Here is a 16,342-nt window from a genome sequence, read left to right on the forward strand (position 1 = left end):
CCCACTAGTGCCCTTAGAATCTTTATATTCTTCTTATGTTCTTAAAATAGAACATTGCTCCTGATACGTATCACTTAAAAACCTTCATTCAAATCAAAGAACTACAAACATCTAGGGGCTTCCCTGGTGGTTCAGATGGTAAAGAATCTGCCTGCAATGTGGGAGACCTAGGTTTGATCCCTGGGTTGGGAAGTTTCCCTGGAGGAGGGTGTGGCAACCCACTCTAGTATTCTTGCCTGGAGAACCCCAATGGACAGAGGAGCCTGGGCTGCAGTCCATGGGGTTGCAAAGAGTCGGACACGACTGAGCGACTAAGCACACACAGAAACATCTAGGCATTAGGGATGGTACTCAGAATGATGGTACTCTCTAACATGCAGCATAGAAGACTTCCCCGTAAATACAGAGAATGTTGAAAGGAAGGAGGGGAAGCAATATTAGATGCCCCTGAGTGCTGATTTAATCAGCACAAAAATATATTGGAAATGCAGACTTAGACGGGTTTGCTATTAATACATAACCGGAGTGGCCACTGAATGTGCCTGATTTCAAATGAGCATCTCACCTTGGAAGCTTCTCCAAGCTTGACCTCTCGGGAATCTTGAAGACACCCAACAGAGCAAGAAAAACTGGTCTTGTGTTTTTCTTTAATTTAATTCGATTTTATTTTTGGCTTTGGCTGCACTGCAGAGCATGTGGGATCTTAGTTTCCCCACCAGGGGTTGAACCCTTGCCCGCCCCCTGCATTGGAAGCATGGAGTCCCAGCCACTGGACTGCTAGGGGAGTCCCCAGTCCATATTGTTTAACAGCCAAGGCAATGACTTTTCTGTATACAGTGGATTTAACTCAGATGTCTGGAGGAGCCACAGGTAAGTGATCAAAAAAAAAAAAAAAAAAAAAAAAAACAATTGTGTAAGCACTAGAGTTGCTCACAGTTGAATCTTAAACAAAAACCCTCAGCACCCCATGTTGCTGGAGGTTGGGTGCCCTTGTGAGATACAACAGTCAAATCAGTATGTACCCAGAGAAACAAATTAGGAACGAGCAGCTCCATACTTAGTCAAGCATGCCCAGCTCTCCAAGGATGTAGAAATGAAAGATTTCCCTGGCCCTCTGTGCATGCCCCAAAGAACATCTAAAAGCTCCCCAAGGTTAACTCCAGAAGAAAAGAGACCTTGCGCAATTGTGATGTTGTGAGAATTTACATTAGATAGAGTTAATGGGATTTTGAAAGTACTTCTTGGTCGCTATTAGGTCCATGCTGGGAAAATAATGGGGAAAAAAAATCTAGCAAAAATGCTTTTTAAGATTAATGGGAAATTATATTGGGGAGAAACAAAAATCCCCTACTGATGAGGGCAATTGAATGGCTGCAAATGGCCAGTGTGTGGGGTAGACTTTCCATCATGTCAGTGATTAATATGGTTAATATTGAGGGTAATTAGAAACAGCAACAGGAATCTAAAGAGTTGCCATCACAGAGCCCAGGGAGTGGGGGATTGTGGGTAAATCCTTTCCTGTCTTTTTCAGCATCTTAGCTTATCTCCGTATCTCATTCACTTGGCAGATTCTGTGAGTTGAAGGAAAGATGAGGATTATCACAGGTCTCCTGATTCAGGCAAAGAATCAGCCAAGATTTCCATCTGGATGGGAAACTGGAGGTTGGCAACCCTGTTTGCTCCCCAATCTGGCTGTCCATCAGAATTCCTTGGAAAATTAAAAGAATAGACTATTGGAAATCCCTTCAGACACATGGAATTGATGTCTTTGGGGCTGAGGTCCAGAAATCAGTACAGTAATTCCCCTACACACAAACCTTCAGGTTGTGAACTCTCAAAGATGAGAATGCGCATTCCATCAACGTCAGGCGTGAGTGAAATTGCAGCTTGCCCTCCGTCTCCTATTGCTGACCACCCTTTAGCTCTACCATCTCCCAACTCTTCTCCCTCCTCCAGTCAGTAATTCTTTTTATCTGTTCACTTGATCCCAGCCCCTGTATGCCCGCTGTTGTACTTTATCGTTGTACTTCTCAAAGTACTGCACTGTAAGATTAAATTTTTAAAAAAAATTTTTTGCTTTTTTGTGTATTATTTGTGTGAAAAGTATTAGAAACCTATTACAGTACAGTATTATATAGCTGATTGTGTTAGCTGGGGGCCTAGGCTAACTTTGTTGGGCTTATGAACAAATTGGACTTACGAATGCACTCTGGGAATAGAACTCATTCATATGTAGAGGACTTCAGTTCAGTTCAATCGCTCAGTTGTGTCTGACCCTTTGCAACCCCATGGATGGCAGCACACCAGTCTTCTTTGTTCATCACCAACTCCTGGAGTTTGCTCAACTCATGTCCACAGAGCCGGTGATGCCATCCAACCATCTTATCCTCTGTCGTCCCCTTCTCCTCCTGCCCTCAATCTCTCCCAGCTTCAGGGTCTTTCCCAGAGTCAGTTCTTATCAGATGGCCAAAGTATTGGAGCTTCAGCTTCAGCATCAGTCCTTCCAATGAATATTCAGGACTGACTTCTTGAGGATTGATTGGTTGGATCTCCATCTAGTCCAAGGGACTCTCAAGAGTCTTCTCCAACACCACAGTTCAAAAGCATCAATTCTTCGGCACTCAACTTTTTTTTTTATGGTTCAACTCTTGCATCTATACATGATTACTGGAAAAACCATGGTTCTAACTAGATGGACCTTTTTTGGCAAGGTAATGTCTCTGCTTTTTAATATGCTGTCTAGGTTAGTCATCGATTTTCTTCCAAGGAGCAAGAGTCTTAATTTCATGGCTGCAGTCACCATCTGCAGTGATTTTGGAACCCTCTCCCCCTCCAAGTGAAGTCTCTCACTGTTTCTATTGTTTCCCCATCTGTTTCCCATGAATTGATGGGACCAGATGCCATGATCTTAGTTTTCTGAATGTTGAGTTTTAAGCCAACTTTTTCACTCTCCTCTTTCACTTTCATTGAGGCTCTTTAGTTCCTCTTTGTTTTCTGCCATAAGAGTGGAATCATCCGCGTATCTGAGGTTATTGATATTTCTCCCGGCAATCTTGATTCCAGCTTATGCTTCCTCCAGCCCAGCGTTTCTCATGATGTACTCTGCATATAAGTTAAATAAGCAGGGTGACAATACACAGCCTTGGTGTACTCCTTTCCCAATTTGGAACCATCCTATTGTTCCAGGTCTGGTTCTAACTGTTGCTTCTTGTCCTGGATATAGATTTCTCAGGAGGCAGGTCAGGTGGTCTGGTATTCCTATCTCTTTAAGAATTTTCAACAGTTTGTTGTGATCCACACAGTCAAAGGCTCTTGCATAGTCAATAAAGCAGAAGTAGATGTTTTTCTGGAATTCTCTTGCTTTTTCTATGATCCAAAGATGTTGGCAATTTGATCTCTGATTCCTTTGCCTTTTCTAAATCCAACTTGAACATCTGGAAGTACATGGTTCATGCACTGTTGAAGCCGGGCTTGGAGAATTTTGAGCATTACTTTGCTAGCATGTGAGATACGTGCAATTGTGTAATAGTTCGAACATTCTTTGGCATTGCCTTTCTTTGGGATTGGAATATATACATTTTTTTATATGCAGTAGAGAACTTACTGTGTATAAAAAGTTCCTGTGTCAAAATAGTCACTACCTGGTGTGTGTATATATATGTGTGTGTTTATCATATATACTCGGAGAAGGCAATGGCACCCCACTCCAGTACTCTTGCCTGGAAAATCCCAGGGATGGGGGAGCCTGGTGGGCTGCTGTCTATGGGGTCGCACAGAGTTGGACATGACTGAAACGACTTAGCAGCAGCATCAGCATCATATATACTATATGTTATATTTCAATATGCATTCCAGGTGGTTCTATAGTAGGAGCAGATGCTTGGAAAAACGGAGCTGGTGTCTTTCACAAATAAGAAAACTGAGTCGCTGGGTGATGAGGGACTTGCTTAATGCCACTGGACACAAATCCATGCCTGGAGGCTTAGCCTCTTAACACAAGGATTAGGCTTCCCCTTCTGGGCCAGGCCACAGGTCTTGCAGTAGTTCTGGAAACTTCTGGGAAGGTTTTGTGTCACCCCTCACAAAGACATGTCCACAGAATCTCATGGTGTTATCAACTCTGACAAGCCCTTCTGTTTGCTCACTCGCAGAAGCCTCCCAATACAGGAAGATGACCCCCTCCTCCCAGTGAGTGGCCTCTGTGGGCAGCTGGACAAACAGAGCTCTGTAGCAGCTGCTAACTTCCTGTGTGCCTTTTATTGAGCACCTACTATGTGGCAGGCACTTTCCCATCCCCTTAAACTTCATATCAACATCCTAAGGAATAGGCGATAGTATTCCCATTTGATAAACGAAGAGGCTCAATTCACAAAAGTTTTACAAAGTGGAGGCTCAGGGAGGTGAAGAAACTCAACCAAGATCACGCAGCTCAAAAGCACCGAAGATTTAGGGAGTTCCCTGGCGGCCTAGTGGTTAGGATTCTGGGCTTTCATTGCTGTGGCCAGGATTCAAGTGAAAAAAGTGAAAGTGAACAGTGAAGTCGCTCAGTCGTGTCCGACTCTTTGCGACCCCATGGCCTGTAGCCCACCAGGCTTCTTGGTCCATGGGATTTTCCAGGCAAGAATACTGGAGTGGGTTACCATTTCCTTCTCCAGGAGATCTTCCCGACCCAGGGATTGAACCTGGGTCTCTTGCATTGTAGGCAGACACTTTACCATCTGAGCCACCAGGGTTCAATCCCTGGTCTAAAAACTGAGATCCTACAAGGTGCGTGGTGCATCCAAAACAGGAAAAGAAAGAAGCAAAAACAAAAAACCCCTAAGGTTCAAGTCCAGGTCATTGCAGCTTTGAGGCTTATATTTTTTCCTTTGCTTCTATGGCATCACTCACAACTCTCCCATCACGTCTGAAGAATTTCAGCAACTCTCACTCAGCTCATTTAGGAACTAACCCATTCTCTTGATTAAAAGTAAGTTTTTGTTGTTCAGTTGCTAAGTTGTGTCTGGCTCTTTGCAACCCCATGGACTGCAGCATACCAGGCTTCCTTGTCCTTCACTATCTCCTGGAGTTTGCTCAAACTCATGTCCATTGAGTCAGTGATGCTGTCCATCCACCTTATCCTCTGTCGCCCCCTTCTCCTCCTGCCCTCAATCTTTCCCAGCATTGCATTCTCCAAGAATTTTCTTATCAGAGAATTCTGGTCAGGGAGCTGGCCTTGGGGAAGTCAGCATTGGTATTACCAAAGTTCAGTCACTTTCCGGCGGATGGAGGTCAAGTTCAGGCTTTTGTAATCAGTTGGTAAAAGGCATGTGTGCACAGCCATGCAGGAAATCTATGAATATTATCAAATAATGGTGTCGAGTATAATTAAGGTTGAGCTATTAAGCACTAATTAATTAAGCTGTCAGATTTTAATCAAGGAATTGATTGTTTCTGTAGAGCGCTCGGATGGTTTCGCATCTTTGCAAAGCTTGGAAACCACGATTTACAAAGATTAACAAATTAAAGGGCCATGCTCCGAGAGGAAGTGAGCTGTTCTGTTCCTTGGAGAATGCAGACCTGACCACATTTTGATTCTTACAGTCAAAACAGCAAGGAGTCTCATTCCAGTAGGACCAGGACCAAGGTGGTCTTTAACATTCTACAGATAAAAAAAACCCTTTCTTGAACACCTACTCTGGCTGGAAATGGGTTTCCCCACCTTATCCTCTAAGCAACTTGTTCTTCAGTCACTCAGTCGTGTCTGACTCTTTGCGACCCCATGGACTGCAGCACGCCAGGCTTCCCTGCCCTTCACTGTCTCCTGGAGTTTGCTCAAACTCATCTCCATTGAGTCAGTGATGCTCTCTAACTATCTCATCCTCTGCTGCCCTCTTCTCCTTTTGCCTTCAATCTTTCCCAGGATCAGGGTCTTTTCCAATGAGTCAGCTCTTCGCATCAAGTGGCCAAAGGACTGGCGTTTCAGCTTCAGCATCAGTCTTTCCAAAGAATATTCAGGGTTAATTTCCTTTAGGATTGACTGGTTTGATTTCCTTGCTGTTCAAGGGACTCTCAAGAGTCTTCTCCAGCACCACGATTGGAAAGCATCAGTTCTTCAGTGCTCAGCATTCTTTATGACTAGAAAGAAGAAAAAACTGAGACCTAGAGAAGGGTTGGGACCAACCCAAGGTTTTATTGGGCTTCCCTGATGGCTCAGATGGTACAGAATCTGCCTGTAATGTGGGAGACCTGGGTTTGATCCCTGGGTCAGGAAGATCCCTTGGAGAAAGAAATGGCAACCCACTTAAGTATTCTTGCCTGGAGAATCCCATGGACAAAGGAGCCTGGCATGCTACAATCCATGGGGGTCACAAGGTTTTATTACTGAAGCTGGACTTCTTGGGGAGGGGAGTGGTGTTGGGCTTCTCTTTCCTGAGGCCGAGTGGACTGTCTTCTCTTGGATTCTGAGGATTCGGCTGTGGTTTTTGTTGTATTTTGTGTTACTGCCACCCTTCTTTCAGTCTCTCTTCCTACTGAGCAGAAATCACTTGCCACATGGAAAATATACCTGTTTGTTTGTCCCTAGGGAACTCCATTTCTAAAAGAATTAATATTAATCTGGCTAGGTGGGTCTTAGTTGTGGCACGTGAGATCTTCATCACAGCATGTGTGATATTTAATTACGGCATGTGAACTCTTAATTGTGGCTTGTGGGTTCTAGTTCCCTGACCTGGGATAGGACCTGGGCCCCCTGTATTGGGATCACAGAGTCTCAGCCTCTGGACCACCAGGGAGGTCCCAACAAACTTGTTTTTGAAATCACACACATCAGGGTTTAAGCCTCCCTCTGCTACTTACTGGCCGCAAAAACTTGAACAAGTTATTTTCATTTCTCTGAGCCTCAGCTTTCTCATCTGCTAAGTGGGAACAATGCTGCTTCCCTTAGAAATGATTTAATGATCTAATAACTCCCTAGCTCTGTTGTTATCAAGCACTTCCTATCTGCCAGGCATGCGCTAAGCACCATATGCTCACCAGTTCACTTCATCCTCACAATAACCCAAGACTGTGCTGCCCACCAGCCCTTCCTGCCATGATGAAGACATTTTTATCTTTCTTACCTGTTATCTGTGCTATCCAACAGAGTAGACAGTAACCACACACAGCCATCGAGCACTTAGGCATGGCTCTTGCGACAGAAAGACAAAGTTTTAAATTTTCTTTAATTCTTTAAAATTTAAACTTTTAATTTCACATTGGAGTATAGCCAAGTCACAATGCTGTGACACTTTCCAGTGTACAGCAAAGCGACCCAGCCATACATATACATGTATTCCAATCTCCCCCAAGTCCCCTTCCAAAATTTTCGTTAATTTTAATGAGTTAAAATATAAAGAGCCAGAGTTGACTGGTGGCTACTGTATTAGCGCAGCTCTAACCATGTACTTACCCTCTTACCCTTGTTTGACCCATGAGGGCTCAGAGAAACCGTGTGATTTGCCTGTAGTTCTACAGGTTGTAAGTGGCGGGGTTGGGATTTGGACATGGTGAGGTGACTCCTAACCATGATACTATACTGCATGGGAACTCTTTTTTAATTTTAATTATTTTATTTTTGGCTGTGCTGGGTGTTCATTGCTGTGCCCGGGCTTTCTCTAGTTCTGGGGAGCAGAGGCTCTTGAGCCTGTGGGCACAGTAATTGTGGCGCACGGGTTCAGTTGCCCCATGGCATGCGGGGGGTTTTCCCAAGCCAGGGATTGAACCAGTGTCCCCTGCATTGCAAGGCGGAGTCTTAATCCCTGGACCACCAGGGAAGAGCCCCACATAGGAGCTCTTCAGGTGATCAGGGCATCTTGCAGCAAACATCTGTGGCCCTCTGTTGTGACCTGGCCTTCCTGCTGAGGGTCGTAGCAGGAGACAGACCATCTTACTGCATCCCAAAGCTGCTCGTCCGCCCTGAGTGAGTTGCCTGTTTATAGGCAGGAGATCGACTGGACTGGAATCGTGGGCTGCTGACATGCAGCTGTGAAGATTAATTGTGCAGTCTGTGTTTATTTCTCGGTTGGAGCGACCTGTGCTTTGGCCTTTGGTCAGTTGAAAAAGGGAGCTGGTGTTGATTGAATGCTGGTTGTGTTCCAGATGCCACGTGGGGTCCTTTAAGTGCTGTAAGGCAGGCGCTGTCACCTCCCTCCTAGAGGTGATAAGACTGAAGCTCCAAGAGGCTGGATGACCTGCCCAAGGTCACACAACCGGGAGGGGACGATGCAGAGCCTTGAAGGCAGGAGTCTGGCTCTGTTATTATATTTTGAATCTTCTCTTGCCTTCTCTTTCTCTGGATGCTTTACTGTGGCTGTGTCTCCTTGTCAGCCGTTTAGGTCTCTCTCATGGTGGGACAGACCTTGGGGATCCATCTCTTTAGGCAGGAAAGCAGCAGGAAGAAAATGGGTTTTGCAGAAATGGACTCACAGACTTAGAGAATGAATTTATGGTTGCGGGGGGTGGGAGGGAAGGATGGGGGAAAGGGATAGCTAGGGAGTCCGAGATGACGTGCATGCTCTACTATATTTAAAATGGATAATCAGCAAGGACCTCCTGTATAGCACAGGGAATGCTGCTCGATGTTATGTGGCTGTCTACATGGGAGGGGGGTTTGGGGAAAATGCATGTGCCTCCTAAGTCGCTTTAGTCGTGTCCGACTCTTTGTGACCCCATGGACTGTAGCCTGCCAGGGTCCTGTATAGATGGCATTGTCGAGGCAAGAATACTGGGGTGGGTTGCCATGCCCTCCTCCAGGGGATCTTCCTGACCCAGAGATCACACCCGTGGGTCTCTTATGTCTCCTGCCTTGGCAGGCGGGTTCTTTACCACTAGTACCACCTGGGAAGCCCTCTTGGGGGAGAATGGATACATGCATATGTGTGGCTGAATCCCTTTGATGTCCACCTGAAACTATCACAACATTGTTAATCAGCCATACCCTAGTATAAAATAAAAAGTTAAAAAAATAATAAAACTTTTCAACCTTTAAAAAAAAAAGGGAAAACGGAGTTTTGCTGAATTTGGCTGCAGCAGTCTCGAGCAGGATCGGGGAAGGGAAACAGGGAGCTGAGGAAGACCAGGGAATGACACCGAAGAAAGCCATTATTATCTTAATAATTATAGCCACACTGATTCTCCATGCCCTGTCCCTGGAATCCCTGTGACTCCCCCACACCCGACACAATGGCCTCCCTGGAGAGATGGGATCGGTCATCCTCAGAGGGACCTGATAACGTAAGAGATCGGCTGTCACATCTGGAGCAAATGGAAACCAAGGCACCAACGTTTAAGGAAATGTATCTGCACTTAATACTTTGTTTCTTTGATGGAGCAGTAAGAATGCCAAGATTTACACATTATGGGATTCCTCATTGAATCGTGTAAGTGTGGAAAATGCGAGCTCTGGGAATCTTTGGAAAAGCAGGCGGGCAATTTGTCAATGTCAGGCTGCCATCAAGGCTTCCTTCTTAAAAATTGCTGTTGTTGTTCTGTCTCTTAAGTTGTGTCTGACTCTTTGCAACCCCATGGACTACAGCACGCCAAGCTCCTCTGTCCTTCACTATCTCCTGGTGTTTGCTCAGATTCATGTCCACTGAGTCAGTGATGTCATCTAACCATCTCATCCTCTGTCGCCCCTTCTCCTTTTGCCTTTAATCTTTCCCAGCATCAGAGTCTTTTCTAATGAGTTAGCTCTTTGCATCAGGTGGCCAAAGTATTGGAGCTTCAGCTCTAGCGTCAGCACTTCCAATGAAAATTCAGGGTTGATTTCCTTCAGGATTGACTGGTTTGATGTCCTTGCTGTTCAAGGGACTCTCGAGAGTCTTTTCCAGCACCACAATTTGAAAGCATCAATTCCTTGGCCCTCAGTTTTCTTTATGGTTCAATTCTCATGTCCAAATAAAATATTACCAAGAAACCACTATGATTTGACTTGGTTTGGGGAAGGCAAAGATAGAAGCAGAGAGAAAAGTAAAAGAAAAATAGTGTAAGATTTTTTTTCCAATTATTTGGATTACGAAAATATTTTGAAATGAGTTCCTAATATTATAGAACTCCTTTGAACTTTTTTTTAATGGCCCTGTTGGGTCTCGTGGTCCCTGTTGCCCTGTGGCATGTGGGATCCTAGTTCCCTGACCAGGGACTGAAGCTGTGCAAACAGACAGTAGAATGGTGGTTAGCAAGTGCTGGGGAGTGAGGGAACTGGGGAGACGCTGTTTGAAAACACACACTTGCAACTAGTGGATACATAAGGGTTGGAGGTCTAACACATGGCCCAGGGATGACAGCCAACAATGCTGTATTGTAAACTGCACAGTTGCTAAGAGACCAGATCTTAATTGTTCTCACTACAAAGAAGAGATGATCATTACGCAACCTGGTCGAGGAGTGAGCTCACACTCCAGGGACAATCATCTTGCAACCGATACATGTATCACACCAGCACTGTGGTACATCTTAAACTCACAGGATGTTATATGTCAGTTACATCTCCATAAAATAAGGGAATGAATTACAAAAAAACAAAATAAAACACAAGAAGGACCCTCTGTAATCCTAACAGATCAAGACAAAACTAAGATTACAAATGACACTTTGTAATCATGTCTAGGCACAGACAAAACCCAAACATTGTCCAGATCCCCAAAATGATCAAACCATCCTTTATCCTGGCTGATCTGAGAGACTGCTGTTTCTTGACCAATCAGCTTAAGCCTTGGTTCATTTCTGCCACCTTCTGTGGGTCTTTTAAAAATTATTATAGAATTGCTTTCACTTCCTGATACTGCCAATCCAGAATAAAGCCCCACTTCCTTAAAGTCATCACCAAATCAACCAACATGAGCCCAAATCATGTAAGAAATCCTTACCCAGGTACCTCATGTTTCCCCGTGGTGTGTGTCCTCTCTCACTGCAGTGAGCCCATCAGCTCTACCTCCTAACTGCGGGCGCATTTCTGGTGGTCCTTGGTTGACTGTAAGGTGAGGAAACACACAGACCCCTGCCAGCATTGTGGTGGTGGTCAGTAAGCAAGCATACACATCACATAAAGCAGTGCCAAGTACATGTGGCATGGTGTGCAGTGTCTGCTGGAATCAGGATTGCTGTGATCTGGATGCTCAGCATCCATTCCTTCTCTCCTTTATTCAAAGTATCGGGAGTGTCCCCAAATGGACAGGCACTTTTCTGAGTTTTCCATGTTCCCTTTCTTGATCAAACGAACTCCTACTCATCCCTGAAAACCCAGCCCAGATAACCCCTCTTCTGTCTAGTGGTTAAGAGCATGCACTCTAAAGCCGAGTATCTAGATACATTCTCCTCTGCCTCTCACTTGGTATGTGTTCTAAGGCAGTTTTCTTCCTTCTCTGTGCATCAGTGTTTCTTCCAAAGAATGGAATGATGATAATATTATTCCCCTTATAGTGATATTGAGGATTACATGAGATAAGTGTATGAGTACTTGGAACAGTATTGTTGCCTGGAGAATCCCATGGACAGAGGAGCCTGGTGGGCTGCAGTTCATAGGGTAGCAAAGAGTAGGACATGCCTGAGCATGCGTGAACACACACATGCCCTTGGAACAGTAGGTGACACATAGTAGCTGCTTACCTGATGTTAGGTATTATTAGGCTTTATTTTCATCCTCTTCCCCCCACCACACCTGCTAGACCCTGGCCATTAATGGGCATTACTGGATTTATTAGTAGGTGTTCACAAGTGTTTGTGGAGAAAAGTGTTGTGATATAGAAATGATATTCACTAGTCACATTGTGTACGAGTGGCTGCTAAAATCTGAGCAAAAATCCCAACCTTAAACAAACTTCTAAGTCCTGAATAAACAGATGGAGGAAGTCCAGTTATTGAACTGGGAAGGGATACCCATAGTTTGCTTTTATGAGTGGCTATGAACCAGCTCCAGCACATCTGGTTAAGCCCCTTATACTAACTCTGGTTTGTTTGTCAGCTGCTTCCTGTAGCATGGTGTTAAGAAGGATTCTGAGGCTGTGTCTGGGTACAGAGAGAAAGAATGACTTGGTCGATTGTGGCTGTCTGCCACAGGTGATGGAGGGCATGAGGCATGTGGGTACAGGTACTTATTGTCTCTGGATTTATGAGCTTGTAGAAAAAGGCCCTTCCAGGATTTGGCACCAGGAGGCACTCAATTGATGATATAGCTGGGCAAAGAGACAAAGACTGTCTCCTATTCTTCTTGCACTGATACATTTTGAATATACATGGGAAAATTAATTAAACCAAAAGTTGATAAGTGCTTCAGAAGCACAAGGCCCTATGGGACAAGGGGTAAAGCCTGGGCTTCAGAGTCAAACTGACCTGGCTGAGTATTCCAGCCCATTAGCTGTGTGACCTTGGGGAAAATTATTTATCCTCTCGGATCCTCGGTTTCCTTATCTGCAAAATGGGGGCATTATTGAGAAGGTTGAATACAAGTATGAAAATAAAGCATGAGGCTCATCGCTGGTGTTTCCTTTCTCCAATTCAGTCTGCAATTCAAGCTGCAAATGTATCGTCTGACCCACAGCCAAGTCAGCATCATAAACCCTGAAAGTCCTGTGACTGATTTCCAAGCAGCAGTAAAACTCGAAAATCACTCACAAATCTTCTCGCTCCACTTAAAATGTTCCCTGAGTTATTCTTTTCCGTTTGCAAACAGAAAAAGACTAAAATGGGGAAAAAATACTCCTCATCCATACTCTGCAGATAAACATCCTTAAGTCATTGATCCCCAGGGACTGTCTGCAGTGAAGGACAGGGACATTTGCTTTGCCACATGCTGGGTTCATTATAATCCCTGGAAAAAGCAGGCTCCAAGGGAGAAATGCTGATGCAGCCCTCCGCGTTGCTAGGATACATACATTATATACAACCCCATCCTGGAATGTGGAAGCTCTTTCTAATGACCAAACCCCTGCCTGTCTCATGGGAGAGCCTCCTGTCACTGTGTCCTGAGTGCCTGCCAGCCTTTGTTTCATTTCATTGATGGCTAACGAGACTCATTGATTGTCCTTCCACGATTTAGCTTCCTTCCACTTGGCAGATGTGAACGGGAGCTTGGTCTTAAGAAGGGGAGCCAGTTACGTAATGAAATGGATGCTCAGCAGGGCAGTGAGGGGCAGAATGGCGACCCACTCCAGTTTTCTTGCCTGGAGAATCCCACGGACAGAGGAGCCTGGTGGGCTCCAGTCCATGGGGTCGCAGAGAGTCGGACACGACTGAGGGCAATTAACACTTGGGTCTTCATTGCCGCTATGGACTTTCTCTAGTTGTGGAGAGTGGGGGCTACTCTCTGATTGCGGTGCACAAGCTTCTCGCTGTGGCGGCTTCTCTTGATGCAGAGCACAGGCTCTAGGCACACGGATGTCAGTAGTTGGCGCACGTGGTCTCAGTGGCTGTGGCTTGTGGTCTTTAGAGCCTGGGCTCAGTAGCTGTGACGCATGGACGTGGTTGCTCTACAGCAGTGTGGAATCTCCCTCGCCCAGGGATGGAACCCCTGTGCCCTGCATTGACAGGGAACTTAACCACTGGACCACATGGGAAGTCCCCAAGGCTCTGGTTATAACAAAGACATTCTCCTTGGCTGATTCAGGATCCAGGGTTCTAAGTTCATGCCCGTGAGTCACATGGGCTCTTGTGACAAGGCAGACTCTGAGTGAGTGGGTCTAGGGTGGGGCCCAAGACACTGCATGTCTGTCTAACAAGTATCTGGTGAGGCCAGTGCTCTTGGCTCCTGGTTGCTGCTTTACTAGCCAGCCTCCAAGACACGTGAAAGTGCTTTGGGAACAGAAATTTACTGTACCCTCTAGTGGTTCAGACAGTAAAGGACCCGCCTGCAGTGCAAGATTCGACCCCTGGTTCGGGAAGATCCCTTGGAGGAGGGTATGGCAACCCACTCCGGTATTCTTGCCTGGAAAATCCCATGGACAGAAGAGCCTGGCAGACTTCAGTCTATGGGGTCACAAAGAGTTGGACATGACTGAGTGACTAACACTTTCACTTTCTTTTCAAGGCGTCTTACCCAGGAAACTCAGATGTGGAAATTTCCTCAGATACTTAAGCCAAGTAATGCTTAGTAAGTACCTCGGAGGTAGCCAGTAGTGTGTTTGGATGGTAACGCATTAACTCCTCCAGTGTGGTGATGAGAGCAGAGAGAAAGAGGGACAGACAGAGAAAGAGGGACAGAGAGAGAGAGAGAGAGAGAGGGAAGGTGTTGACTGTGGACAGACCTGAGTTTGAATCCTGGCTCTGCTGTTTCATAGTTGTGTGATGGTAAAAGGGGGTTCCCAGGTGGCGCTAGTGGTAAAGAACTCGCCTGCCAATGCAGGAGACATAAGAGACGTGGGTTTGATCCCTGGGTCAGGAAGATCCCCAAGAGGAGGGCATGGCAACCCACTCCAGTATTCTTGCCTGGAGAATCCCATGGACCAAGGAGTCTGGAGGGCTATAGTCCATAGGGTCACAAAGAGTCGGACACGACTGAAGTGACTTAGCATGTAATCATAAACAAGTCAGATGGTCTCCGTTTCTCCACCTGTTAAATGGCATTACATCACCTTCATAGGATGGGCTGAGAGGGTTAAATAACAAAGCATCTGTCAGCTGAAGAGTAGGCTCAGTGGATGCTGTGCGTGCATGCTAAGTCACTTCAGTCATGTCCAACTCTGCGACCCCATGACTGTAGCCTGCCAGGCTCCTCTTTCCATGGGATTTTTCCAGGCAAGAATTCTGGAGTGGGTTGCCATTTCCTCCTCCAGGGAATCTTCCCGACCCAGGGATCAAAACTGCGTCTCTTGTGTCTGCTGCATTGGCAGGCGGATTCTTTGCCACTGAGCCACTGGGGAAGCTCGCTCTGCAGCCAGTCCTCAAGGCACCAGTTGCAGCTTCCCAGTGCCAAGGGGGCTCTGCTTCCCAGGGCGCTGCTTCGCACTGCAGCATCATGATTCATAAAGTCAGCAGGGGGCGGGCCTCCCTGGCTCCAGGCTGATCACTCTGTGCGCCACTGCTCTGTGCTCCTGGCCTCCGACTCACCCTTGGGAACCGCCAGGCTGAGAGCAAACACCACCCGTGCCTTTGGAGTTAGCTTAGGTGCACTCAGCCAGTGTGGGAAGCAGCTGGGATGCAGAAAAGAGCAGCTGGGATCCACATGGCTTAATGCTATCTGGCTTCAGCTTTCTCATCTGCAAAATGGGACCATAAACCTTGATTCAGAGAGGCAGGGCAGTAGAGAGTGGGAAATTGGCAAGTCTGGACTGATAACAATATATGGCTCTTGGGGGAACGTGTGGTCTCCTCTCTCTGGCCAACCCAACAATCTTCTTGTTTCTCTTCTCGTACGTAGGTATTCTGGTCACACACAGAAGTTAAAGATCTAGAGAGAGGCATGTGGTTAGGAGAATTGGTTATTGCAGAGCGAGGCAGAGCTGAGTTTGCAGTCCAGCTCTGTGGCCTCACCTGTATACTCTCGGTTAATCCATAGCCTCTCAGTTTTCCCAGCAATAAAAGAGCTAGAATAGTCCTGCTATCCCCATAGCATTGTCATAAGGAATAAATGAAATGCGAGTCAGACAAGTGCTTAGCTTAGGGCTTACATGTTATTATAGTTGTTATGTCTTTTTCTTCCTTCTTCCTTTCCTCTCTCCCTCCCTCCCGACTTCTTTTCTCTCTTTTTTCTTCCTTCCTGCTCTTTTCTTTCTCTCTTTGTTCCCTTCCTTCTTCCTTTCTTTCCTTTCTTCTTTCTCTTTCTTTTCTTTCCTTCTTTCCTTCCTTTCATTTCCAACTGCTGCTTTGCCCATCTCGCTAACATCTTCTGAGATGGACCACAAAGAGATCACTAAGAGGAATATTCAGAATAAAAAGCATCACTCTCCATTGGCCTTTGAAGCCCAAGGACAACCATGACGTCACATCTCATCTTCCTCTCCGAATAGAGAAGATTCAAGTGGCCCAATGCTTTCAGATGGGACGGCAGTGGCGTTAGCATGAGAAACCGGTTAAGGAGAGGTGTGAAGCTCTTCTGTGTTAGAGACCGTCCCCGATCTGGCCGTCAGCTGCCTTTGGCCTCCTTGTCCTCTGCTTTCTCTCACGAGCTGGCAGGGTGACTCTTCAGCACCACACTTTCCCACCTCCATGCCTTGGTCTGCATTGTGGCCACCTTCTGGAATGTTCTTTCCCATCTCATTTATAAATCCAAACAGATCCATCCTCACCTTCTCTGCGTCTTTGCGACTTGGCCACACAGAGGGGACGTCTGTTAAACAATCATTCTTCCTATTTTGGCAACGCTTTTTCCCCATGGGGTTAGGTTGGGGTT

The sequence above is a fragment of the Bison bison genome, unplaced genomic scaffold (assembly GCF_000754665.1).
Source record: "Bison bison bison isolate TAMUID 2011002044 unplaced genomic scaffold, Bison_UMD1.0 scf7180017864144, whole genome shotgun sequence".
Lineage (NCBI taxonomy): Eukaryota > Metazoa > Chordata > Mammalia > Artiodactyla > Bovidae > Bison > Bison bison.